This window comes from Delphinus delphis, chromosome 19, assembly GCF_949987515.2.
Source record: "Delphinus delphis chromosome 19, mDelDel1.2, whole genome shotgun sequence".
Taxonomy (NCBI): Eukaryota; Metazoa; Chordata; class Mammalia; order Artiodactyla; family Delphinidae; genus Delphinus; species Delphinus delphis.
In genome coordinates, this window is record NC_082701.1 from 38,558,610 (window position 1) to 38,582,319 (window position 23,710).

At 68.9% G+C, this 23,710-nt stretch overlaps 12 non-coding genes across 12 annotated transcripts; all 12 read right to left on the minus strand.

The window, feature by feature from the left end:
- Positions 1–580: 580 nt before the first annotated feature.
- Positions 581–699, minus strand: LOC132415683 (5S ribosomal RNA). The gene has a single exon (XR_009517402.1). It is a non-coding gene; the product is annotated as a 5S ribosomal RNA (ribosomal RNA).
- A 931-nt stretch (positions 700–1,630) lies between these two features.
- LOC132415684 (5S ribosomal RNA) lies at positions 1,631–1,749 on the minus strand. Its single transcript, XR_009517403.1, has one exon. It is a non-coding gene; the product is annotated as a 5S ribosomal RNA (ribosomal RNA).
- Positions 1,750–4,441: 2,692 nt separating this feature from the next.
- Positions 4,442–4,560, minus strand: LOC132415685 (5S ribosomal RNA). Its single transcript, XR_009517404.1, has one exon. It is a non-coding gene; the product is annotated as a 5S ribosomal RNA (ribosomal RNA).
- Positions 4,561–5,491: 931 nt separating this feature from the next.
- LOC132415686 (5S ribosomal RNA) lies at positions 5,492–5,610 on the minus strand. Its single transcript, XR_009517405.1, has one exon. It is a non-coding gene; the product is annotated as a 5S ribosomal RNA (ribosomal RNA).
- A 2,693-nt stretch (positions 5,611–8,303) lies between these two features.
- Positions 8,304–8,422, minus strand: LOC132415398 (5S ribosomal RNA). Its single transcript, XR_009517136.1, has one exon. It is a non-coding gene; the product is annotated as a 5S ribosomal RNA (ribosomal RNA).
- A 931-nt stretch (positions 8,423–9,353) lies between these two features.
- Positions 9,354–9,472, minus strand: LOC132415399 (5S ribosomal RNA). Its single transcript, XR_009517137.1, has one exon. It is a non-coding gene; the product is annotated as a 5S ribosomal RNA (ribosomal RNA).
- A 2,692-nt stretch (positions 9,473–12,164) lies between these two features.
- LOC132415400 (5S ribosomal RNA) lies at positions 12,165–12,283 on the minus strand. The gene has a single exon (XR_009517138.1). It is a non-coding gene; the product is annotated as a 5S ribosomal RNA (ribosomal RNA).
- A 931-nt stretch (positions 12,284–13,214) lies between these two features.
- On the minus strand, positions 13,215–13,333 carry LOC132415401 (5S ribosomal RNA). Its single transcript, XR_009517139.1, has one exon. It is a non-coding gene; the product is annotated as a 5S ribosomal RNA (ribosomal RNA).
- A 2,692-nt stretch (positions 13,334–16,025) lies between these two features.
- LOC132415402 (5S ribosomal RNA) lies at positions 16,026–16,144 on the minus strand. The gene has a single exon (XR_009517140.1). It is a non-coding gene; the product is annotated as a 5S ribosomal RNA (ribosomal RNA).
- A 931-nt stretch (positions 16,145–17,075) lies between these two features.
- On the minus strand, positions 17,076–17,194 carry LOC132415404 (5S ribosomal RNA). Its single transcript, XR_009517142.1, has one exon. It is a non-coding gene; the product is annotated as a 5S ribosomal RNA (ribosomal RNA).
- A 2,692-nt stretch (positions 17,195–19,886) lies between these two features.
- LOC132415405 (5S ribosomal RNA) lies at positions 19,887–20,005 on the minus strand. Its single transcript, XR_009517143.1, has one exon. It is a non-coding gene; the product is annotated as a 5S ribosomal RNA (ribosomal RNA).
- Positions 20,006–20,936: 931 nt separating this feature from the next.
- On the minus strand, positions 20,937–21,055 carry LOC132415406 (5S ribosomal RNA). Its single transcript, XR_009517144.1, has one exon. It is a non-coding gene; the product is annotated as a 5S ribosomal RNA (ribosomal RNA).
- Positions 21,056–23,710: the final 2,655 nt, after the last annotated feature.

The window sequence follows — 23,710 nt, forward strand, 5'->3', positions numbered from 1 at the left end:
AACGTGGGGATCAACGTGGTGACTATGGTCAGGGCAGGATCTGTGCAGCGCGGTTGGGGGAGCCCTGGGGTCTTGAAGGGGCTGAGGTGGGAGGGCTGCTGGGGTGTGACCGGACAAGGGTTGGATTTCAGGGCTCACCCTGCTCCCGGCCTCCCCCCTCCCCTTCTTCCCTCAACTCTGGAGGCATCTGAAGAGATTCTTGCGGGCACTTTTCAATCGTATTTTCCACAAAGGTGAGTGGGCGCCGGCGTGGGTTCAGGGGATGTGGGCCTGTCCCCTTTCTTCTATCCCTGCCTTGATTCTCAGCCCCTCAGGAACCCAGGCCCTGACCCATCTCGCCTTTCCCCACAGACAAGCAAGCCAGCTGTGTAGGCAGCCATCGCATGTGCATGCGCTGCTCCGTGGATCCCAAGAACCTGTGCTCAAGAGTTTCTTCCCGCTTCTGCCATCGCCCAAGCTTCCTGCTCGGGCAGGCAAACCACCTTGACTACTGCCTGCAGCGGGGCTCGGCGGGGGCGGAGCCGGCGGCCCCCCCGCCGCGGGCGAGTAAAGGAGAAGGCGGGCGGAGCGGCAGGCAAAAAGCCTACAGCACCCGGTATTCCCAGGCGGTCTCCCATCCAAGTACTAACCAGGCCCGACCCTGCTTAGCTTCCGAGATCAGACGAGATCGGGCGCGTTCAGGGTGGTATGGCCGTAGACGGGGGCGGGGGCCGCGGGCGGCCTCTTGAGGAGCAGTTTCGCTGGCGCTGGCGCCTTAACGCCAGCCTGGCGGCCGGCCCGCCCCGGCAGGGCCCCCTCGCCCGCCCAGGCAGGGGGAACGGAGGTCTCGGGTATCGGGCGGCGGCGGAGGGTTTGGCGACCACCTCCCAGCCCAGGGCGGCCGTGACCCAGCAAACCCTTGGGCGCTTGGCGCCCCGCCCAAGATCCCGCACGTCGCTCACAGGGACGTGGCCCCAGAGGCTTCAGGGCCCGGGGCCCGCGGTCCCTTGGGCATCGGCCCTGCCCGCCCACGCGGCGCTAGGCGCAGCCCGGCCGCAGCCCGGGCCGGCCCTCCTGCCCGACAGCAGCTGGCCCGAAGCCACTGGGAGCCACCATTGAGTCGCCACGGCCCCTCAGCCCCGGCAAGGCCACCCTTGCCCCCACACCCCCCGCCGAGCTCAGGACCCCGCCCCTGGTGGCCGGCAGGCCCGGGCAAGCGGCCCCTGCCCTCGATCCCGCTCCCGCACCCGGCCGCGGTGACACGCCAGAGGGGCGGGGTGGGGGGGGGCTTTTGTCGGAGGGAGCTGTGGAGGGACACACAGGCACACAGGTGGCGGCGCCGGGGCTGGGCGCCGGTGGGGGCGGCCAGGTGCAGGTCGAGGGGCTCGCGGGCCGAAAGGACGGCAGCTGGGCCGGCGGCGGAGTCTGGGTCCGGGCCGGCCACCCCGGGAGCGTCTGGGGTGCGGCTGCCTTCCAGGGCCGCCTTCTGGCCGCCTGGCCGGCCGGGCCGGCGGGGAGCGCCCCCGCCGTCGCGCGCCGTGGTGGGAGGGGCCTGAGGAGGTGGGGCCTGCAGCGGGGCCCGGCGGGGGCGGAGCCGGCGGCCCCCGCCGCGGGCGAGTAAAGGAGAAGGCGGGCGGAGCGGCAGGCAAAAAGCCTACAGCACCCGGTATTCCCAGGCGGTCTCCCATCCAAGTACTAACCAGGCCCGACCCTGCTTAGCTTCCGAGATCAGACGAGATCGGGCGCGTTCAGGGTGGTATGGCCGTAGACGGGGGCGGGGGCTGCGGGCGGCCTCTTGAGGCCCAGTTTCGCTGGCGCTGGCGCCTTAACGCCGGCCTGGCGGCCGGCCCGCCCCGGCAGGGCCCCCTCGCCCGCCCAGGCAGCGGGAACGGAGGTCTCGGGTATCGGGCGGCGGCGGAGGGTTTGGAGACCACCTCCCAGCCCAGGGCGGCCGTGACCCAGCAAACCCTTGGGCGCTTGGCGCCCCTCCCAAGATCCCGCACGTCGCTCACAGGGACGTGGCCCCGGAGGCTTCATGGCCCGGGGCCCGCGGTCCCTTGGGCATCGGCCCTGCCCGCCCACGCGGCGCTAGGCGCAGCCCGGCCGCAGCCCGGGCCGGCCCTCCTGCCCGACAGCAGCTGCCCGAAGCCACTGGGAGCCACCATTGAGTCGCCACGGCCCCTCAGCCCCGGCAAGGCCACCCTTGCCCCCACACCCCCCGCCGAGCTCAGGACCCCGCCCCTGGTGGCCGGCAGGACCGGGGAAGCGGCCCCTGCCCTCGATCCCGCTCCCGCACCCGGCCGCGGTGACACGCCAGAGGGGCGGTGTGGGGGGGGGCTTTTGTCGCAGGGAGCTGTGGAGGGACACACCGGCACACAGGTGGCGGCACCGGGGCTGGGCGCCGGTGGGGGCGGCCAGGTGCAGGTCGAGGGGCTCGCGGGCCGAAAGGACGGCAACTGGGCCCATGGCGGAGTCTGGGTGTGGAGGGCTCTGAGCCTCCATCCGCTCTGGTGCCTCGGGGCTACGGGCCCGAAGCCTGGTAGCGCGACACCCCACCGGCCCACAGACGTAGCCTCCCCAGCTGTGCTCGCAGCGAGTGCAGCCGCAGCCTGCATCCCTCCACGGGACACTTGGATTACTCCCGCGATCCCCACGAGGTGCGGCACCCGGCGGCCGAATGGGCTGAGATCCTGCCCTTGCGGCGCCCTGTGGCCACCTCCGCCTCCCTCACGGTACTGGCCGAGGCCTCGCACCAGCGGGCGCCGGCTCCCAGCTCAGCGCTGCTCCTCCGCCCCTCTCACCTCCTGCCCGACGTCCAGGCTACCGAGCACCCTCCACCCCCGCCCACCTTCATGCCACTCAGCCGGAACCCGGGAGGCAATGCCAACTACCAGGTGTATGACAGTCTGGTGCTGAAGCGGCAACCGCAGGAGGGCCAAGCGCGGGCCGACTCGCTGCTACCTTCCACCTCGGCCTCCAGGCCCTCTCTGCACGGGAGCCAGACTGGGAAAATGAACGTACCAGCAGCAAATGGGGGCAGGGGCAGGGGGCGGCAGGGCATGGAGAGAGGAATAAAGAGCGCCAGAGTCCAGGAAACATTGGTGGTCTGTGGCTTGGAAGCGCCACTCCTTCTGCCAGCCTGGGTCCCTGCGCTTGGCTTCCTGCAATAAGAAGCCAGTGTCCCCTTCTTGGCCTGAGGGTCCCTTTGGTTTAGTGGCCACAGTTCTGCCAGCAGGCCCCTCCTGGTCCTATACCATGCACTAAGTACATCTGCAGCTGCAGACTCCAAACCCCTGGTCTCTGGGCACCTCCTCTGTGTCTCAGCTGTCCCTGTCCACAGAGAGCCTCATACAAGAAGTTGCTTCCAAACTGGGAGGTTCCACATCTGGGCAGGTCCAGCTCCAGGCCCAGTGAAGGGCATGAAGAAGGCTGAGGCTCTGGACTCCAGCCAGGCCTTCAGCAGGCCTCTGAGGCCAAGGTCTTCCTAGTCTCAAGAGGGGCCAAGAGACGCAATGTGTCATTTGAACAAGTGAGTCAGCGGGCGGTGAGCGAATGAATGACCGCTCGAGGGGATGTATGCCGGCCACCGGGCCCTGTTTGACTGTCCAGGCTCAGCTTACCTGACCCTGGTTACCAGGGAATGCCACTCTGGGCCCACCTTTTCATCCCCCTCCCTCACTGTGACCTCACCCCCTGCCCCATTATGACCCAGTCTGGCTCCCAGTTAAAACTGGAGGGCAGAGGGCCCAGGCAGTCCTGGGACCAACGGCCATGGGTGAGCGAAACTACTACCGAGCCGAGCCGTTCACTGGCCCCATCCCCAGGAAATGCCAGGAGCAAGGATACTCAATTCTTCTGATCCCGGTCAGCTTCATCTTGCTCAACGTGGGGATCAACGTGGTGACTATGGTCAGGGCAGGATCTGTGCAGCGCGGTTGGGGGAGCCCTGGGGTCTTGAAGGGGCTGAGGTGGGAGGGCTGCTGGGGTGTGACCGGACAAGGGTTGGATTTCAGGGCTCACCCTGCTCCCGGCCTCCCCCCTCCCCTTCTTCCCTCAACTCTGGAGGCATCTGAAGAGATTCTTGCGGGCACTTTTCAATCGTATTTTCCACAAAGGTGAGTGGGCGCCGGCGTGGGTTCAGGGGATGTGGGCCTGTCCCCTTTCTTCTATCCCTGCCTTGATTCTCAGCCCCTCAGGAACCCAGGCCCTGACCCATCTCGCCTTTCCCCACAGACAAGCAAGCCAGCTGTGTAGGCAGCCATCGCATGTGCATGCGCTGCTCCGTGGATCCCAAGAACCTGTGCTCAAGAGTTTCTTCCCGCTTCTGCCATCGCCCAAGCTTCCTGCTCGGGCAGGCAAACCACCTTGACTACTGCCTGCAGCGGGGCTCGGCGGGGGCGGAGCCGGCGGCCCCCCCGCCGCGGGCGAGTAAAGGAGAAGGCGGGCGGAGCGGGAGGCAAAAAGCCTACAGCACCCGGTATTCCCAGGCGGTCTCCCATCCAAGTACTAACCAGGCCCGACCCTGCTTAGCTTCCGAGATCAGACGAGATCGGGCGCGTTCAGGGTGGTATGGCCGTAGACGGGGGCGGGGGCCGCGGGCGGCCTCTTGAGGAGCAGTTTCGCTGGCGCTGGCGCCTTAACGCCAGCCTGGCGGCCGGCCCGCCCCGGCAGGGCCCCCTCGCCCGCCCAGGCAGGGGGAACGGAGGTCTCGGGTATCGGGCGGCGGCGGAGGGTTTGGCGACCACCTCCCAGCCCAGGGCGGCCGTGACCCAGCAAACCCTTGGGCGCTTGGCGCCCCGCCCAAGATCCCGCACGTCGCTCACAGGGACGTGGCCCCAGAGGCTTCAGGGCCCGGGGCCCGCGGTCCCTTGGGCATCGGCCCTGCCCGCCCACGCGGCGCTAGGCGCAGCCCGGCCGCAGCCCGGGCCGGCCCTCCTGCCCGACAGCAGCTGGCCCGAAGCCACTGGGAGCCACCATTGAGTCGCCACGGCCCCTCAGCCCCGGCAAGGCCACCCTTGCCCCCACACCCCCCGCCGAGCTCAGGACCCCGCCCCTGGTGGCCGGCAGGCCCGGGCAAGCGGCCCCTGCCCTCGATCCCGCTCCCGCACCCGGCCGCGGTGACACGCCAGAGGGGCGGGGTGGGGGGGGGCTTTTGTCGGAGGGAGCTGTGGAGGGACACACAGGCACACAGGTGGCGGCGCCGGGGCTGGGCGCCGGTGGGGGCGGCCAGGTGCAGGTCGAGGGGCTCGCGGGCCGAAAGGACGGCAGCTGGGCCGGCGGCGGAGTCTGGGTCCGGGCCGGCCACCCCGGGAGCGTCTGGGGTGCGGCTGCCTTCCAGGGCCGCCTTCTGGCCGCCTGGCCGGCCGGGCCGGCGGGGAGCGCCCCCGCCGTCGCGCGCCGTGGTGGGAGGGGCCTGAGGAGGTGGGGCCTGCAGCGGGGCCCGGCGGGGGCGGAGCCGGCGGCCCCCGCCGCGGGCGAGTAAAGGAGAAGGCGGGCGGAGCGGCAGGCAAAAAGCCTACAGCACCCGGTATTCCCAGGCGGTCTCCCATCCAAGTACTAACCAGGCCCGACCCTGCTTAGCTTCCGAGATCAGACGAGATCGGGCGCGTTCAGGGTGGTATGGCCGTAGACGGGGGCGGGGGCCGCGGGCGGCCTCTTGAGGAGCAGTTTCGCTGGCGCTGGCGCCTTAACGCCGGCCTGGCGGCCGGCCCGCCCCGGCAGGGCCCCCTCGCCCGCCCAGGCAGCGGGAACGGAGGTCTCGGGTATCGGGCGGCGGCGGAGGGTTTGGAGACCACCTCCCAGCCCAGGGCGGCCGTGACCCAGCAAACCCTTGGGCGCTTGGCGCCCCTCCCAAGATCCCGCACGTCGCTCACAGGGACGTGGCCCCGGAGGCTTCATGGCCCGGGGCCCGCGGTCCCTTGGGCATCGGCCCTGCCCGCCCACGCGGCGCTAGGCGCAGCCCGGCCGCAGCCCGGGCCGGCCCTCCTGCCCGACAGCAGCTGGCCCGAAGCCACTGGGAGCCACCATTGAGTCGCCACGGCCCCTCAGCCCCGGCAAGGCCACCCTTGCCCCCACACCCCCCGCCGAGCTCAGGACCCCGCCCCTGGTGGCCGGCAGGACCGGGGAAGCGGCCCCTGCCCTCGATCCCGCTCCCGCACCCGGCCGCGGTGACACGCCAGAGGGGCGGTGTGGGGGGGGGCTTTTGTCGCAGGGAGCTGTGGAGGGACACACCGGCACACAGGTGGCGGCACCGGGGCTGGGCGCCGGTGGGGGCGGCCAGGTGCAGGTCGAGGGGCTCGCGGGCCGAAAGGACGGCAACTGGGCCCATGGCGGAGTCTGGGTGTGGAGGGCTCTGAGCCTCCATCCGCTCTGGTGCCTCGGGGCTACGGGCCCGAAGCCTGGTAGCGCGACACCCCACCGGCCCACAGACGTAGCCTCCCCAGCTGTGCTCGCAGCGAGTGCAACCGCAGCCTGCATCCCTCCACGGGACACTTGGATTACTCCCGCGATCCCCACGAGGTGCGGCACCCGGCGGCCGAATGGGCTGAGATCCTGCCCTTGCGGCGCCCTGTGGCCACCTCCGCCTCCCTCACGGTACTGGCCGAGGCCTCGCACCAGCGGGCGCCGGCTCCCAGCTCAGCGCTGCTCCTCCGCCCCTCTCACCTCCTGCCCGACGTCCAGGCTACCGAGCACCCTCCACCCCCGCCCACCTTCATGCCACTCAGCCGGAACCCGGGAGGCAATGCCAACTACCAGGTGTATGACAGTCTGGTGCTGAAGCGGCAACCGCAGGAGGGCCAAGCGCGGGCCGACTCGCTGCTACCTTCCACCTCGGCCTCCAGGCCCTCTCTGCACGGGAGCCAGACTGGGAAAATGAACGTACCAGCAGCAAATGGGGGCAGGGGCAGGGGGCGGCAGGGCATGGAGAGAGGAATAAAGAGCGCCAGAGTCCAGGAAACATTGGTGGTCTGTGGCTTGGAAGCGCCACTCCTTCTGCCAGCCTGGGTCCCTGCGCTTGGCTTCCTGCAATAAGAAGCCAGTGTCCCCTTCTTGGCCTGAGGGTCCCTTTGGTTTAGTGGCCACAGTTCTGCCAGCAGGCCCCTCCTGGTCCTATACCATGCACTAAGTACATCTGCAGCTGCAGACTCCAAACCCCTGGTCTCTGGGCACCTCCTCTGTGTCTCAGCTGTCCCTGTCCACAGAGAGCCTCATACAAGAAGTTGCTTCCAAACTGGGAGGTTCCACATCTGGGCAGGTCCAGCTCCAGGCCCAGTGAAGGGCATGAAGAAGGCTGAGGCTCTGGACTCCAGCCAGGCCTTCAGCAGGCCTCTGAGGCCAAGGTCTTCCTAGTCTCAAGAGGGGCCAAGAGACGCAATGTGTCATTTGAACAAGTGAGTCAGCGGGCGGTGAGCGAATGAATGACCGCTCGAGGGGATGTATGCCGGCCACCGGGCCCTGTTTGACTGTCCAGGCTCAGCTTACCTGACCCTGGTTACCAGGGAATGCCACTCTGGGCCCACCTTTTCATCCCCCTCCCTCACTGTGACCTCACCCCCTGCCCCATTATGACCCAGTCTGGCTCCCAGTTAAAACTGGAGGGCAGAGGGCCCAGGCAGTCCTGGGACCAACGGCCATGGGTGAGCGAAACTACTACCGAGCCGAGCCGTTCACTGGCCCCATCCCCAGGAAATGCCAGGAGCAAGGATACTCAATTCTTCTGATCCCGGTCAGCTTCATCTTGCTCAACGTGGGGATCAACGTGGTGACTATGGTCAGGGCAGGATCTGTGCAGCGCGGTTGGGGGAGCCCTGGGGTCTTGAAGGGGCTGAGGTGGGAGGGCTGCTGGGGTGTGACCGGACAAGGGTTGGATTTCAGGGCTCACCCTGCTCCCGGCCTCCCCCCTCCCCTTCTTCCCTCAACTCTGGAGGCATCTGAAGAGATTCTTGCGGGCACTTTTCAATCGTATTTTCCACAAAGGTGAGTGGGCGCCGGCGTGGGTTCAGGGGATGTGGGCCTGTCCCCTTTCTTCTATCCCTGCCTTGATTCTCAGCCCCTCAGGAACCCAGGCCCTGACCCATCTCGCCTTTCCCCACAGACAAGCAAGCCAGCTGTGTAGGCAGCCATCGCATGTGCATGCGCTGCTCCGTGGATCCCAAGAACCTGTGCTCAAGAGTTTCTTCCCGCTTCTGCCATCGCCCAAGCTTCCTGCTCGGGCAGGCAAACCACCTTGACTACTGCCTGCAGCGGGGCTCGGCGGGGGCGGAGCCGGCGGCCCCCCCGCCGCGGGCGAGTAAAGGAGAAGGCGGGCGGAGCGGGAGGCAAAAAGCCTACAGCACCCGGTATTCCCAGGCGGTCTCCCATCCAAGTACTAACCAGGCCCGACCCTGCTTAGCTTCCGAGATCAGACGAGATCGGGCGCGTTCAGGGTGGTATGGCCGTAGACGGGGGCGGGGGCCGCGGGCGGCCTCTTGAGGAGCAGTTTCGCTGGCGCTGGCGCCTTAACGCCAGCCTGGCGGCCGGCCCGCCCCGGCAGGGCCCCCTCGCCCGCCCAGGCAGGGGGAACGGAGGTCTCGGGTATCGGGCGGCGGCGGAGGGTTTGGCGACCACCTCCCAGCCCAGGGCGGCCGTGACCCAGCAAACCCTTGGGCGCTTGGCGCCCCGCCCAAGATCCCGCACGTCGCTCACAGGGACGTGGCCCCAGAGGCTTCAGGGCCCGGGGCCCGCGGTCCCTTGGGCATCGGCCCTGCCCGCCCACGCGGCGCTAGGCGCAGCCCGGCCGCAGCCCGGGCCGGCCCTCCTGCCCGACAGCAGCTGGCCCGAAGCCACTGGGAGCCACCATTGAGTCGCCACGGCCCCTCAGCCCCGGCAAGGCCACCCTTGCCCCCACACCCCCCGCCGAGCTCAGGACCCCGCCCCTGGTGGCCGGCAGGCCCGGGCAAGCGGCCCCTGCCCTCGATCCCGCTCCCGCACCCGGCCGCGGTGACACGCCAGAGGGGCGGGGTGGGGGGGGGCTTTTGTCGGAGGGAGCTGTGGAGGGACACACAGGCACACAGGTGGCGGCGCCGGGGCTGGGCGCCGGTGGGGGCGGCCAGGTGCAGGTCGAGGGGCTCGCGGGCCGAAAGGACGGCAGCTGGGCCGGCGGCGGAGTCTGGGTCCGGGCCGGCCACCCCGGGAGCGTCTGGGGTGCGGCTGCCTTCCAGGGCCGCCTTCTGGCCGCCTGGCCGGCCGGGCCGGCGGGGAGCGCCCCCGCCGTCGCGCGCCGTGGTGGGAGGGGCCTGAGGAGGTGGGGCCTGCAGCGGGGCCCGGCGGGGGCGGAGCCGGCGGCCCCCGCCGCGGGCGAGTAAAGGAGAAGGCGGGCGGAGCGGCAGGCAAAAAGCCTACAGCACCCGGTATTCCCAGGCGGTCTCCCATCCAAGTACTAACCAGGCCCGACCCTGCTTAGCTTCCGAGATCAGACGAGATCGGGCGCGTTCAGGGTGGTATGGCCGTAGACGGGGGCGGGGGCTGCGGGCGGCCTCTTGAGGCCCAGTTTCGCTGGCGCTGGCGCCTTAACGCCGGCCTGGCGGCCGGCCCGCCCCGGCAGGGCCCCCTCGCCCGCCCAGGCAGCGGGAACGGAGGTCTCGGGTATCGGGCGGCGGCGGAGGGTTTGGAGACCACCTCCCAGCCCAGGGCGGCCGTGACCCAGCAAACCCTTGGGCGCTTGGCGCCCCTCCCAAGATCCCGCACGTCGCTCACAGGGACGTGGCCCCGGAGGCTTCATGGCCCGGGGCCCGCGGTCCCTTGGGCATCGGCCCTGCCCGCCCACGCGGCGCTAGGCGCAGCCCGGCCGCAGCCCGGGCCGGCCCTCCTGCCCGACAGCAGCTGCCCGAAGCCACTGGGAGCCACCATTGAGTCGCCACGGCCCCTCAGCCCCGGCAAGGCCACCCTTGCCCCCACACCCCCCGCCGAGCTCAGGACCCCGCCCCTGGTGGCCGGCAGGACCGGGGAAGCGGCCCCTGCCCTCGATCCCGCTCCCGCACCCGGCCGCGGTGACACGCCAGAGGGGCGGTGTGGGGGGGGGCTTTTGTCGCAGGGAGCTGTGGAGGGACACACCGGCACACAGGTGGCGGCACCGGGGCTGGGCGCCGGTGGGGGCGGCCAGGTGCAGGTCGAGGGGCTCGCGGGCCGAAAGGACGGCAACTGGGCCCATGGCGGAGTCTGGGTGTGGAGGGCTCTGAGCCTCCATCCGCTCTGGTGCCTCGGGGCTACGGGCCCGAAGCCTGGTAGCGCGACACCCCACCGGCCCACAGACGTAGCCTCCCCAGCTGTGCTCGCAGCGAGTGCAGCCGCAGCCTGCATCCCTCCACGGGACACTTGGATTACTCCCGCGATCCCCACGAGGTGCGGCACCCGGCGGCCGAATGGGCTGAGATCCTGCCCTTGCGGCGCCCTGTGGCCACCTCCGCCTCCCTCACGGTACTGGCCGAGGCCTCGCACCAGCGGGCGCCGGCTCCCAGCTCAGCGCTGCTCCTCCGCCCCTCTCACCTCCTGCCCGACGTCCAGGCTACCGAGCACCCTCCACCCCCGCCCACCTTCATGCCACTCAGCCGGAACCCGGGAGGCAATGCCAACTACCAGGTGTATGACAGTCTGGTGCTGAAGCGGCAACCGCAGGAGGGCCAAGCGCGGGCCGACTCGCTGCTACCTTCCACCTCGGCCTCCAGGCCCTCTCTGCACGGGAGCCAGACTGGGAAAATGAACGTACCAGCAGCAAATGGGGGCAGGGGCAGGGGGCGGCAGGGCATGGAGAGAGGAATAAAGAGCGCCAGAGTCCAGGAAACATTGGTGGTCTGTGGCTTGGAAGCGCCACTCCTTCTGCCAGCCTGGGTCCCTGCGCTTGGCTTCCTGCAATAAGAAGCCAGTGTCCCCTTCTTGGCCTGAGGGTCCCTTTGGTTTAGTGGCCACAGTTCTGCCAGCAGGCCCCTCCTGGTCCTATACCATGCACTAAGTACATCTGCAGCTGCAGACTCCAAACCCCTGGTCTCTGGGCACCTCCTCTGTGTCTCAGCTGTCCCTGTCCACAGAGAGCCTCATACAAGAAGTTGCTTCCAAACTGGGAGGTTCCACATCTGGGCAGGTCCAGCTCCAGGCCCAGTGAAGGGCATGAAGAAGGCTGAGGCTCTGGACTCCAGCCAGGCCTTCAGCAGGCCTCTGAGGCCAAGGTCTTCCTAGTCTCAAGAGGGGCCAAGAGACGCAATGTGTCATTTGAACAAGTGAGTCAGCGGGCGGTGAGCGAATGAATGACCGCTCGAGGGGATGTATGCCGGCCACCGGGCCCTGTTTGACTGTCCAGGCTCAGCTTACCTGACCCTGGTTACCAGGGAATGCCACTCTGGGCCCACCTTTTCATCCCCCTCCCTCACTGTGACCTCACCCCCTGCCCCATTATGACCCAGTCTGGCTCCCAGTTAAAACTGGAGGGCAGAGGGCCCAGGCAGTCCTGGGACCAACGGCCATGGGTGAGCGAAACTACTACCGAGCCGAGCCGTTCACTGGCCCCATCCCCAGGAAATGCCAGGAGCAAGGATACTCAATTCTTCTGATCCCGGTCAGCTTCATCTTGCTCAACGTGGGGATCAACGTGGTGACTATGGTCAGGGCAGGATCTGTGCAGCGCGGTTGGGGGAGCCCTGGGGTCTTGAAGGGGCTGAGGTGGGAGGGCTGCTGGGGTGTGACCGGACAAGGGTTGGATTTCAGGGCTCACCCTGCTCCCGGCCTCCCCCCTCCCCTTCTTCCCTCAACTCTGGAGGCATCTGAAGAGATTCTTGCGGGCACTTTTCAATCGTATTTTCCACAAAGGTGAGTGGGCGCCGGCGTGGGTTCAGGGGATGTGGGCCTGTCCCCTTTCTTCTATCCCTGCCTTGATTCTCAGCCCCTCAGGAACCCAGGCCCTGACCCATCTCGCCTTTCCCCACAGACAAGCAAGCCAGCTGTGTAGGCAGCCATCGCATGTGCATGCGCTGCTCCGTGGATCCCAAGAACCTGTGCTCAAGAGTTTCTTCCCGCTTCTGCCATCGCCCAAGCTTCCTGCTCGGGCAGGCAAACCACCTTGACTACTGCCTGCAGCGGGGCTCGGCGGGGGCGGAGCCGGCGGCCCCCCCGCCGCGGGCGAGTAAAGGAGAAGGCGGGCGGAGCGGGAGGCAAAAAGCCTACAGCACCCGGTATTCCCAGGCGGTCTCCCATCCAAGTACTAACCAGGCCCGACCCTGCTTAGCTTCCGAGATCAGACGAGATCGGGCGCGTTCAGGGTGGTATGGCCGTAGACGGGGGCGGGGGCCGCGGGCGGCCTCTTGAGGAGCAGTTTCGCTGGCGCTGGCGCCTTAACGCCAGCCTGGCGGCCGGCCCGCCCCGGCAGGGCCCCCTCGCCCGCCCAGGCAGGGGGAACGGAGGTCTCGGGTATCGGGCGGCGGCGGAGGGTTTGGCGACCACCTCCCAGCCCAGGGCGGCCGTGACCCAGCAAACCCTTGGGCGCTTGGCGCCCCGCCCAAGATCCCGCACGTCGCTCACAGGGACGTGGCCCCAGAGGCTTCAGGGCCCGGGGCCCGCGGTCCCTTGGGCATCGGCCCTGCCCGCCCACGCGGCGCTAGGCGCAGCCCGGCCGCAGCCCGGGCCGGCCCTCCTGCCCGACAGCAGCTGGCCCGAAGCCACTGGGAGCCACCATTGAGTCGCCACGGCCCCTCAGCCCCGGCAAGGCCACCCTTGCCCCCACACCCCCCGCCGAGCTCAGGACCCCGCCCCTGGTGGCCGGCAGGCCCGGGCAAGCGGCCCCTGCCCTCGATCCCGCTCCCGCACCCGGCCGCGGTGACACGCCAGAGGGGCGGGGTGGGGGGGGGCTTTTGTCGGAGGGAGCTGTGGAGGGACACACAGGCACACAGGTGGCGGCGCCGGGGCTGGGCGCCGGTGGGGGCGGCCAGGTGCAGGTCGAGGGGCTCGCGGGCCGAAAGGACGGCAGCTGGGCCGGCGGCGGAGTCTGGGTCCGGGCCGGCCACCCCGGGAGCGTCTGGGGTGCGGCTGCCTTCCAGGGCCGCCTTCTGGCCGCCTGGCCGGCCGGGCCGGCGGGGAGCGCCCCCGCCGTCGCGCGCCGTGGTGGGAGGGGCCTGAGGAGGTGGGGCCTGCAGCGGGGCCCGGCGGGGGCGGAGCCGGCGGCCCCCGCTGCGGGCGAGTAAAGGAGAAGGCGGGCGGAGCGGGAGGCAAAAAGCCTACAGCACCCGGTATTCCCAGGCGGTCTCCCATCCAAGTACTAACCAGGCCCGACCCTGCTTAGCTTCCGAGATCAGACGAGATCGGGCGCGTTCAGGGTGGTATGGCCGTAGACGGGGGCGGGGGCTGCGGGCGGCCTCTTGAGGCCCAGTTTCGCTGGCGCTGGCGCCTTAACGCCGGCCTGGCGGCCGGCCCGCCCCGGCAGGGCCCCCTCGCCCGCCCAGGCAGCGGGAACGGAGGTCTCGGGTATCGGGCGGCGGCGGAGGGTTTGGAGACCACCTCCCAGCCCAGGGCGGCCGTGACCCAGCAAACCCTTGGGCGCTTGGCGCCCCTCCCAAGATCCCGCACGTCGCTCACAGGGACGTGGCCCCGGAGGCTTCATGGCCCGGGGCCCGCGGTCCCTTGGGCATCGGCCCTGCCCGCCCACGCGGCGCTAGGCGCAGCCCGGCCGCAGCCCGGGCCGGCCCTCCTGCCCGACAGCAGCTGCCCGAAGCCACTGGGAGCCACCATTGAGTCGCCACGGCCCCTCAGCCCCGGCAAGGCCACCCTTGCCCCCACACCCCCCGCCGAGCTCAGGACCCCGCCCCTGGTGGCCGGCAGGACCGGGGAAGCGGCCCCTGCCCTCGATCCCGCTCCCGCACCCGGCCGCGGTGACACGCCAGAGGGGCGGTGTGGGGGGGGGCTTTTGTCGCAGGGAGCTGTGGAGGGACACACCGGCACACAGGTGGCGGCACCGGGGCTGGGCGCCGGTGGGGGCGGCCAGGTGCAGGTCGAGGGGCTCGCGGGCCGAAAGGACGGCAACTGGGCCCATGGCGGAGTCTGGGTGTGGAGGGCTCTGAGCCTCCATCCGCTCTGGTGCCTCGGGGCTACGGGCCCGAAGCCTGGTAGCGCGACACCCCACCGGCCCACAGACGTAGCCTCCCCAGCTGTGCTCGCAGCGAGTGCAACCGCAGCCTGCATCCCTCCACGGGACACTTGGATTACTCCCGCGATCCCCACGAGGTGCGGCACCCGGCGGCCGAATGGGCTGAGATCCTGCCCTTGTGGCGCCCTGTGGCCACCTCCGCCTCCCTCACGGTACTGGCCGAGGCCTCGCACCAGCGGGCGCCGGCTCCCAGCTCAGCGCTGCTCCTCCGCCCCTCTCACCTCCTGCCCGACGTCCAGGCTACCGAGCACCCTCCACCCCCGCCCACCTTCATGCCACTCAGCCGGAACCCGGGAGGCAATGCCAACTACCAGGTGTATGACAGTCTGGTGCTGAAGCGGCAACCGCAGGAGGGCCAAGCGCGGGCCGACTCGCTGCTACCTTCCACCTCGGCCTCCAGGCCCTCTCTGCACGGGAGCCAGACTGGGAAAATGAACGTACCAGCAGCAAATGGGGGCAGGGGCAGGGGGCGGCAGGGCATGGAGAGAGGAATAAAGAGCGCCAGAGTCCAGGAAACATTGGTGGTCTGTGGCTTGGAAGCGCCACTCCTTCTGCCAGCCTGGGTCCCTGCGCTTGGCTTCCTGCAATAAGAAGCCAGTGTCCCCTTCTTGGCCTGAGGGTCCCTTTGGTTTAGTGGCCACAGTTCTGCCAGCAGGCCCCTCCTGGTCCTATACCATGCACTAAGTACATCTGCAGCTGCAGACTCCAAACCCCTGGTCTCTGGGCACCTCCTCTGTGTCTCAGCTGTCCCTGTCCACAGAGAGCCTCATACAAGAAGTTGCTTCCAAACTGGGAGGTTCCACATCTGGGCAGGTCCAGCTCCAGGCCCAGTGAAGGGCATGAAGAAGGCTGAGGCTCTGGACTCCAGCCAGGCCTTCAGCAGGCCTCTGAGGCCAAGGTCTTCCTAGTCTCAAGAGGGGCCAAGAGACGCAATGTGTCATTTGAACAAGTGAGTCAGCGGGCGGTGAGCGAATGAATGACCGCTCGAGGGGATGTATGCCGGCCACCGGGCCCTGTTTGACTGTCCAGGCTCAGCTTACCTGACCCTGGTTACCAGGGAATGCCACTCTGGGCCCACCTTTTCATCCCCCTCCCTCACTGTGACCTCACCCCCTGCCCCATTATGACCCAGTCTGGCTCCCAGTTAAAACTGGAGGGCAGAGGGCCCAGGCAGTCCTGGGACCAACGGCCATGGGTGAGCGAAACTACTACCGAGCCGAGCCGTTCACTGGCCCCATCCCCAGGAAATGCCAGGAGCAAGGATACTCAATTCTTCTGATCCCGGTCAGCTTCATCTTGCTCAACGTGGGGATCAACGTGGTGACTATGGTCAGGGCAGGATCTGTGCAGCGCGGTTGGGGGAGCCCTGGGGTCTTGAAGGGGCTGAGGTGGGAGGGCTGCTGGGGTGTGACCGGACAAGGGTTGGATTTCAGGGCTCACCCTGCTCCCGGCCTCCCCCCTCCCCTTCTTCCCTCAACTCTGGAGGCATCTGAAGAGATTCTTGCGGGCACTTTTCAATCGTATTTTCCACAAAGGTGAGTGGGCGCCGGCGTGGGTTCAGGGGATGTGGGCCTGTCCCCTTTCTTCTATCCCTGCCTTGATTCTCAGCCCCTCAGGAACCCAGGCCCTGACCCATCTCGCCTTTCCCCACAGACAAGCAAGCCAGCTGTGTAGGCAGCCATCGCATGTGCATGCGCTGCTCCGTGGATCCCAAGAACCTGTGCTCAAGAGTTTCTTCCCGCTTCTGCCATCGCCCAAGCTTCCTGCTCGGGCAGGCAAACCACCTTGACTACTGCCTGCAGCGGGGCTCGGCGGGGGCGGAGCCGGCGGCCCCCCCGCCGCGGGCGAGTAAAGGAGAAGGCGGGCGGAGCGGGAGGCAAAAAGCCTACAGCACCCGGTATTCCCAGGCGGTCTCCCATCCAAGTACTAACCAGGCCCGACCCTGCTTAGCTTCCGAGATCAGACGAGATCGGGCGCGTTCAGGGTGGTATGGCCGTAGACGGGGGCGGGGGCCGCGGGCGGCCTCTTGAGGAGCAGTTTCGCTGGCGCTGGCGCCTTAACGCCAGCCTGGCGGCCGGCCCGCCCCGGCAGGGCCCCCTCGCCCGCCCAGGCAGGGGGAACGGAGGTCTCGGGTATCGGGCGGCGGCGGAGGGTTTGGCGACCACCTCCCAGCCCAGGGCGGCCGTGACCCAGCAAACCCTTGGGCGCTTGGCGCCCCGCCCAAGATCCCGCACGTCGCTCACAGGGACGTGGCCCCAGAGGCTTCAGGGCCCGGGGCCCGCGGTCCCTTGGGCATCGGCCCTGCCCGCCCACGCGGCGCTAGGCGCAGCCCGGCCGCAGCCCGGGCCGGCCCTCCTGCCCGACAGCAGCTGGCCCGAAGCCACTGGGAGCCACCATTGAGTCGCCACGGCCCCTCAGCCCCGGCAAGGCCACCCTTGCCCCCACACCCCCCGCCGAGCTCAGGACCCCGCCCCTGGTGGCCGGCAGGCCCGGGCAAGCGGCCCCTGCCCTCGATCCCGCTCCCGCACCCGGCCGCGGTGACACGCCAGAGGGGCGGGGTGGGGGGGGGCTTTTGTCGGAGGGAGCTGTGGAGGGACACACAGGCACACAGGTGGCGGCGCCGGGGCTGGGCGCCGGTGGGGGCGGCCAGGTGCAGGTCGAGGGGCTCGCGGGCCGAAAGGACGGCAGCTGGGCCGGCGGCGGAGTCTGGGTCCGGGCCGGCCACCCCGGGAGCGTCTGGGGTGCGGCTGCCTTCCAGGGCCGCCTTCTGGCCGCCTGGCCGGCCGGGCCGGCGGGGAGCGCCCCCGCCGTCGCGCGCCGTGGTGGGAGGGGCCTGAGGAGGTGGGGCCTGCAGCGGGGCCCGGCGGGGGCGGAGCCGGCGGCCCCCGCTGCGGGCGAGTAAAGGAGAAGGCGGGCGGAGCGGGAGGCAAAAAGCCTACAGCACCCGGTATTCCCAGGCGGTCTCCCATCCAAGTACTAACCAGGCCCGACCCTGCTTAGCTTCCGAGATCAGACGAGATCGGGCGCGTTCAGGGTGGTATGGCCGTAGACGGGGGCGGGGGCTGCGGGCGGCCTCTTGAGGCCCAGTTTCGCTGGCGCTGGCGCCTTAACGCCGGCCTGGCGGCCGGCCCGCCCCGGCAGGGCCCCCTCGCCCGCCCAGGCAGCGGGAACGGAGGTCTCGGGTATCGGGCGGCGGCGGAGGGTTTGGAGACCACCTCCCAGCCCAGGGCGGCCGTGACCCAGCAAACCCTTGGGCGCTTGGCGCCCCTCCCAAGATCCCGCACGTCGCTCACAGGGACGTGGCCCCGGAGGCTTCATGGCCCGGGGCCCGCGGTCCCTTGGGCATCGGCCCTGCCCGCCCACGCGGCGCTAGGCGCAGCCCGGCCGCAGCCCGGGCCGGCCCTCCTGCCCGACAGCAGCTGCCCGAAGCCACTGGGAGCCACCATTGAGTCGCCACGGCCCCTCAGCCCCGGCAAGGCCACCCTTGCCCCCACACCCCCCGCCGAGCTCAGGACCCCGCCCCTGGTGGCCGGCAGGACCGGGGAAGCGGCCCCTGCCCTCGATCCCGCTCCCGCACCCGGCCGCGGTGACACGCCAGAGGGGCGGTGTGGGGGGGGGCTTTTGTCGCAGGGAGCTGTGGAGGGACACACCGGCACACAGGTGGCGGCACCGGGGCTGGGCGCCGGTGGGGGCGGCCAGGTGCAGGTCGAGGGGCTCGCGGGCCGAAAGGACGGCAACTGGGCCCATGGCGGAGTCTGGGTGTGGAGGGCTCTGAGCCTCCATCCGCTCTGGTGCCTCGGGGCTACGGGCCCGAAGCCTGGTAGCGCGACACCCCACCGGCCCACAGACGTAGCCTCCCCAGCTGTGCTCGCAGCGAGTGCAACCGCAGCCTGCATCCCTCCACGGGACACTTGGATTACTCCCGCGATCCCCACGAGGTGCGGCACCCGGCGGCCGAATGGGCTGAGATCCTGCCCTTGTGGCGCCCTGTGGCCACCTCCGCCTCCCTCACGGTACTGGCCGAGGCCTCGCACCAGCGGGCGCCGGCTCCCAGCTCAGCGCTGCTCCTCCGCCCCTCTCACCTCCTGCCCGACGTCCAGGCTACCGAGCACCCTCCACCCCCGCCCACCTTCATGCCACTCAGCCGGAACCCGGGAGGCAATGCCAACTACCAGGTGTATGACAGTCTGGTGCTGAAGCGGCAACCGCAGGAGGGCCAAGCGCGGGCCGACTCGCTGCTACCTTCCACCTCGGCCTCCAGGCCCTCTCTGCACGGGAGCCAGACTGGGAAAATGAACGTACCAGCAGCAAATGGGGGCAGGGGCAGGGGGCGGCAGGGCATGGAGAGAGGAATAAAGAGCGCCAGAGTCCAGGAAACATTGGTGGTCTGTGGCTTGGAAGCGCCACTCCTTCTGCCAGCCTGGGTCCCTGCGCTTGGCTTCCTGCAATAAGAAGCCAGTGTCCCCTTCTTGGCCTGAGGGTCCCTTTGGTTTAGTGGCCACAGTTCTGCCAGCAGGCCCCTCCTGGTCCTATACCATGCACTAAGTACATCTGCAGCTGCAGACTCCAAACCCCTGGTCTCTGGGCACCTCCTCTGTGTCTCAGCTGTCCCTGTCCACAGAGAGCCTCATACAAGAAGTTGCTTCCAAACTGGGAGGTTCCACATCTGGGCAGGTCCAGCTCCAGGCCCAGTGAAGGGCATGAAGAAGGCTGAGGCTCTGGACTCCAGCCAGGCCTTCAGCAGGCCTCTGAGGCCAAGGTCTTCCTAGTCTCAAGAGGGGCCAAGAGACGCAATGTGTCATTTGAACAAGTGAGTCAGCGGGCGGTGAGCGAATGAATGACCGCTCGAGGGGATGTATGCCGGCCACCGGGCCCTGTTTGACTGTCCAGGCTCAGCTTACCTGACCCTGGTTACCAGGGAATGCCACTCTGGGCCCACCTTTTCATCCCCCTCCCTCACTGTGACCTCACCCCCTGCCCCATTATGACCCAGTCTGGCTCCCAGTTAAAACTGGAGGGCAGAGGGCCCAGGCAGTCCTGGGACCAACGGCCATGGGTGAGCGAAACTACTACCGAGCCGAGCCGTTCACTGGCCCCATCCCCAGGAAATGCCAGGAGCAAGGATACTCAATTCTTCTGATCCCGGTCAGCTTCATCTTGCTCAACGTGGGGATCAACGTGGTGACTATGGTCAGGGCAGGATCTGTGCAGCGCGGTTGGGGGAGCCCTGGGGTCTTGAAGGGGCTGAGGTGGGAGGGCTGCTGGGGTGTGACCGGACAAGGGTTGGATTTCAGGGCTCACCCTGCTCCCGGCCTCCCCCCTCCCCTTCTTCCCTCAACTCTGGAGGCATCTGAAGAGATTCTTGCGGGCACTTTTCAATCGTATTTTCCACAAAGGTGAGTGGGCGCCGGCGTGGGTTCAGGGGATGTGGGCCTGTCCCCTTTCTTCTATCCCTGCCTTGATTCTCAGCCCCTCAGGAACCCAGGCCCTGACCCATCTCGCCTTTCCCCACAGACAAGCAAGCCAGCTGTGTAGGCAGCCATCGCATGTGCATGCGCTGCTCCGTGGATCCCAAGAACCTGTGCTCAAGAGTTTCTTCCCGCTTCTGCCATCGCCCAAGCTTCCTGCTCGGGCAGGCAAACCACCTTGACTACTGCCTGCAGCGGGGCTCGGCGGGGGCGGAGCCGGCGGCCCCCCCGCCGCGGGCGAGTAAAGGAGAAGGCGGGCGGAGCGGGAGGCAAAAAGCCTACAGCACCCGGTATTCCCAGGCGGTCTCCCATCCAAGTACTAACCAGGCCCGACCCTGCTTAGCTTCCGAGATCAGACGAGATCGGGCGCGTTCAGGGTGGTATGGCCGTAGACGGGGGCGGGGGCCGCGGGCGGCCTCTTGAGGAGCAGTTTCGCTGGCGCTGGCGCCTTAACGCCAGCCTGGCGGCCGGCCCGCCCCGGCAGGGCCCCCTCGCCCGCCCAGGCAGGGGGAACGGAGGTCTCGGGTATCGGGCGGCGGCGGAGGGTTTGGCGACCACCTCCCAGCCCAGGGCGGCCGTGACCCAGCAAACCCTTGGGCGCTTGGCGCCCCGCCCAAGATCCCGCACGTCGCTCACAGGGACGTGGCCCCAGAGGCTTCAGGGCCCGGGGCCCGCGGTCCCTTGGGCATCGGCCCTGCCCGCCCACGCGGCGCTAGGCGCAGCCCGGCCGCAGCCCGGGCCGGCCCTCCTGCCCGACAGCAGCTGGCCCGAAGCCACTGGGAGCCACCATTGAGTCGCCACGGCCCCTCAGCCCCGGCAAGGCCACCCTTGCCCCCACACCCCCCGCCGAGCTCAGGACCCCGCCCCTGGTGGCCGGCAGGCCCGGGCAAGCGGCCCCTGCCCTCGATCCCGCTCCCGCACCCGGCCGCGGTGACACGCCAGAGGGGCGGGGTGGGGGGGGGCTTTTGTCGGAGGGAGCTGTGGAGGGACACACAGGCACACAGGTGGCGGCGCCGGGGCTGGGCGCCGGTGGGGGCGGCCAGGTGCAGGTCGAGGGGCTCGCGGGCCGAAAGGACGGCAGCTGGGCCGGCGGCGGAGTCTGGGTCCGGGCCGGCCACCCCGGGAGCGTCTGGGGTGCGGCTGCCTTCCAGGGCCGCCTTCTGGCCGCCTGGCCGGCCGGGCCGGCGGGGAGCGCCCCCGCCGTCGCGCGCCGTGGTGGGAGGGGCCTGAGGAGGTGGGGCCTGCAGCGGGGCCCGGCGGGGGCGGAGCCGGCGGCCCCCGCCGCGGGCGAGTAAAGGAGAAGGCGGGCGGAGCGGGAGGCAAAAAGCCTACAGCACCCGGTATTCCCAGGCGGTCTCCCATCCAAGTACTAACCAGGCCCGACCCTGCTTAGCTTCCGAGATCAGACGAGATCGGGCGCGTTCAGGGTGGTATGGCCGTAGACGGGGGCGGGGGCTGCGGGCGGCCTCTTGAGGCCCAGTTTCGCTGGCGCTGGCGCCTTAACGCCGGCCTGGCGGCCGGCCCGCCCCGGCAGGGCCCCCTCGCCCGCCCAGGCAGCGGGAACGGAGGTCTCGGGTATCGGGCGGCGGCGGAGGGTTTGGAGACCACCTCCCAGCCCAGGGCGGCCGTGACCCAGCAAACCCTTGGGCGCTTGGCGCCCCTCCCAAGATCCCGCACGTCGCTCACAGGGACGTGGCCCCGGAGGCTTCATGGCCCGGGGCCCGCGGTCCCTTGGGCATCGGCCCTGCCCGCCCACGCGGCGCTAGGCGCAGCCCGGCCGCAGCCCGGGCCGGCCCTCCTGCCCGACAGCAGCTGCCCGAAGCCACTGGGAGCCACCATTGAGTCGCCACGGCCCCTCAGCCCCAGCAAGGCCACCCTTGCCCCCACACCCCCCGCCGAGCTCAGGACCCCGCCCCTGGTGGCCGGCAGGACCGGGGAAGCGGCCCCTGCCCTCGATCCCGCTCCCGCACCCGGCCGCGGTGACACGCCAGAGGGGCGGTGTGGGGGGGGGCTTTTGTCGCAGGGAGCTGTGGAGGGACACACCGGCACACAGGTGGCGGCACCGGGGCTGGGCGCCGGTGGGGGCGGCCAGGTGCAGGTCGAGGGGCTCGCGGGCCGAAAGGACGGCAACTGGGCCCATGGCGGAGTCTGGGTGTGGAGGGCTCTGAGCCTCCATCCGCTCTGGTGCCTCGGGGCTACGGGCCCGAAGCCTGGTAGCGCGACACCCCACCGGCCCACAGACGTAGCCTCCCCAGCTGTGCTCGCAGCGAGTGCAACCGCAGCCTGCATCCCTCCACGGGACACTTGGATTACTCCCGCGATCCCCACGAGGTGCGGCACCCGGCGGCCGAATGGGCTGAGATCCTGCCCTTGCGGCGCCCTGTGGCCACCTCCGCCTCCCTCACGGTACTGGCCGAGGCCTCGCACCAGCGGGCGCCGGCTCCCAGCTCAGCGCTGCTCCTCCGCCCCTCTCACCTCCTGCCCGACGTCCAGGCTACCGAGCACCCTCCACCCCCGCCCACCTTCATGCCACTCAGCCGGAACCCGGGAGGCAATGCCAACTACCAGGTGTATGACAGTCTGGTGCTGAAGCGGCAACCGCAGGAGGGCCAAGCGCGGGCCGACTCGCTGCTACCTTCCACCTCGGCCTCCAGGCCCTCTCTGCACGGGAGCCAGACTGGGAAAATGAACGTACCAGCAGCAAATGGGGGCAGGGGCAGGGGGCGGCAGGGCATGGAGAGAGGAATAAAGAGCGCCAGAGTCCAGGAAACATTGGTGGTCTGTGGCTTGGAAGCGCCACTCCTTCTGCCAGCCTGGGTCCCTGCGCTTGGCTTCCTGCAATAAGAAGCCAGTGTCCCCTTCTTGGCCTGAGGGTCCCTTTGGTTTAGTGGCCACAGTTCTGCCAGCAGGCCCCTCCTGGTCCTATACCATGCACTAAGTACATCTGCAGCTGCAGACTCCAAACCCCTGGTCTCTGGGCACCTCCTCTGTGTCTCAGCTGTCCCTGTCCACAGAGAGCCTCATACAAGAAGTTGCTTCCAAACTGGGAGGTTCCACATCTGGGCAGGTCCAGCTCCAGGCCCAGTGAAGGGCATGAAGAAGGCTGAGGCTCTGGACTCCAGCCAGGCCTTCAGCAGGCCTCTGAGGCCAAGGTCTTCCTAGTCTCAAGAGGGGCCAAGAGACGCAATGTGTCATTTGAACAAGTGAGTCAGCGGGCGGTGAGCGAATGAATGACCGCTCGAGGGGATGTATGCCGGCCACCGGGCCCTGTTTGACTGTCCAGGCTCAGCTTACCTGACCCTGGTTACCAGGGAATGCCACTCTGGGCCCACCTTTTCATCCCCCTCCCTCACTGTGACCTCACCCCCTGCCCCATTATGACCCAGTCTGGCTCCCAGTTAAAACTGGAGGGCAGAGGGCCCAGGCAGTCCTGGGACCAACGGCCATGGGTGAGCGAAACTACTACCGAGCCGAGCCGTTCACTGGCCCCATCCCCAGGAAATGCCAGGAGCAAGGATACTCAATTCTTCTGATCCCGGTCAGCTTCATCTTGCTCAACGTGGGGATCAACGTGGTGACTATGGTCAGGGCAGGATCTGTGCAGCGCGGTTGGGGGAGCCCTGGGGTCTTGAAGGGGCTGAGGTGGGAGGGCTGCTGGGGTGTGACCGGACAAGGGTTGGATTTCAGGGCTCACCCTGCTCCCGGCCTCCCCCCTCCCCTTCTTCCCTCAACTCTGGAGGCATCTGAAGAGATTCTTGCGGGCACTTTTCAATCGTATTTTCCACAAAGGTGAGTGGGCGCCGGCGTGGGTTCAGGGGATGTGGGCCTGTCCCCTTTCTTCTATCCCTGCCTTGATTCTCAGCCCCTCAGGAACCCAGGCCCTGACCCATCTCGCCTTTCCCCACAGACAAGCAAGCCAGCTGTGTAGGCAGCCATCGCATGTGCATGCGCTGCTCCGTGGATCCCAAGAACCTGTGCTCAAGAGTTTCTTCCCGCTTCTGCCATCGCCCAAGCTTCCTGCTCGGGCAGGCAAACCACCTTGACTACTGCCTGCAGCGGGGCTCGGCGGGGGCGGAGCCGGCGGCCCCCCCGCCGCGGG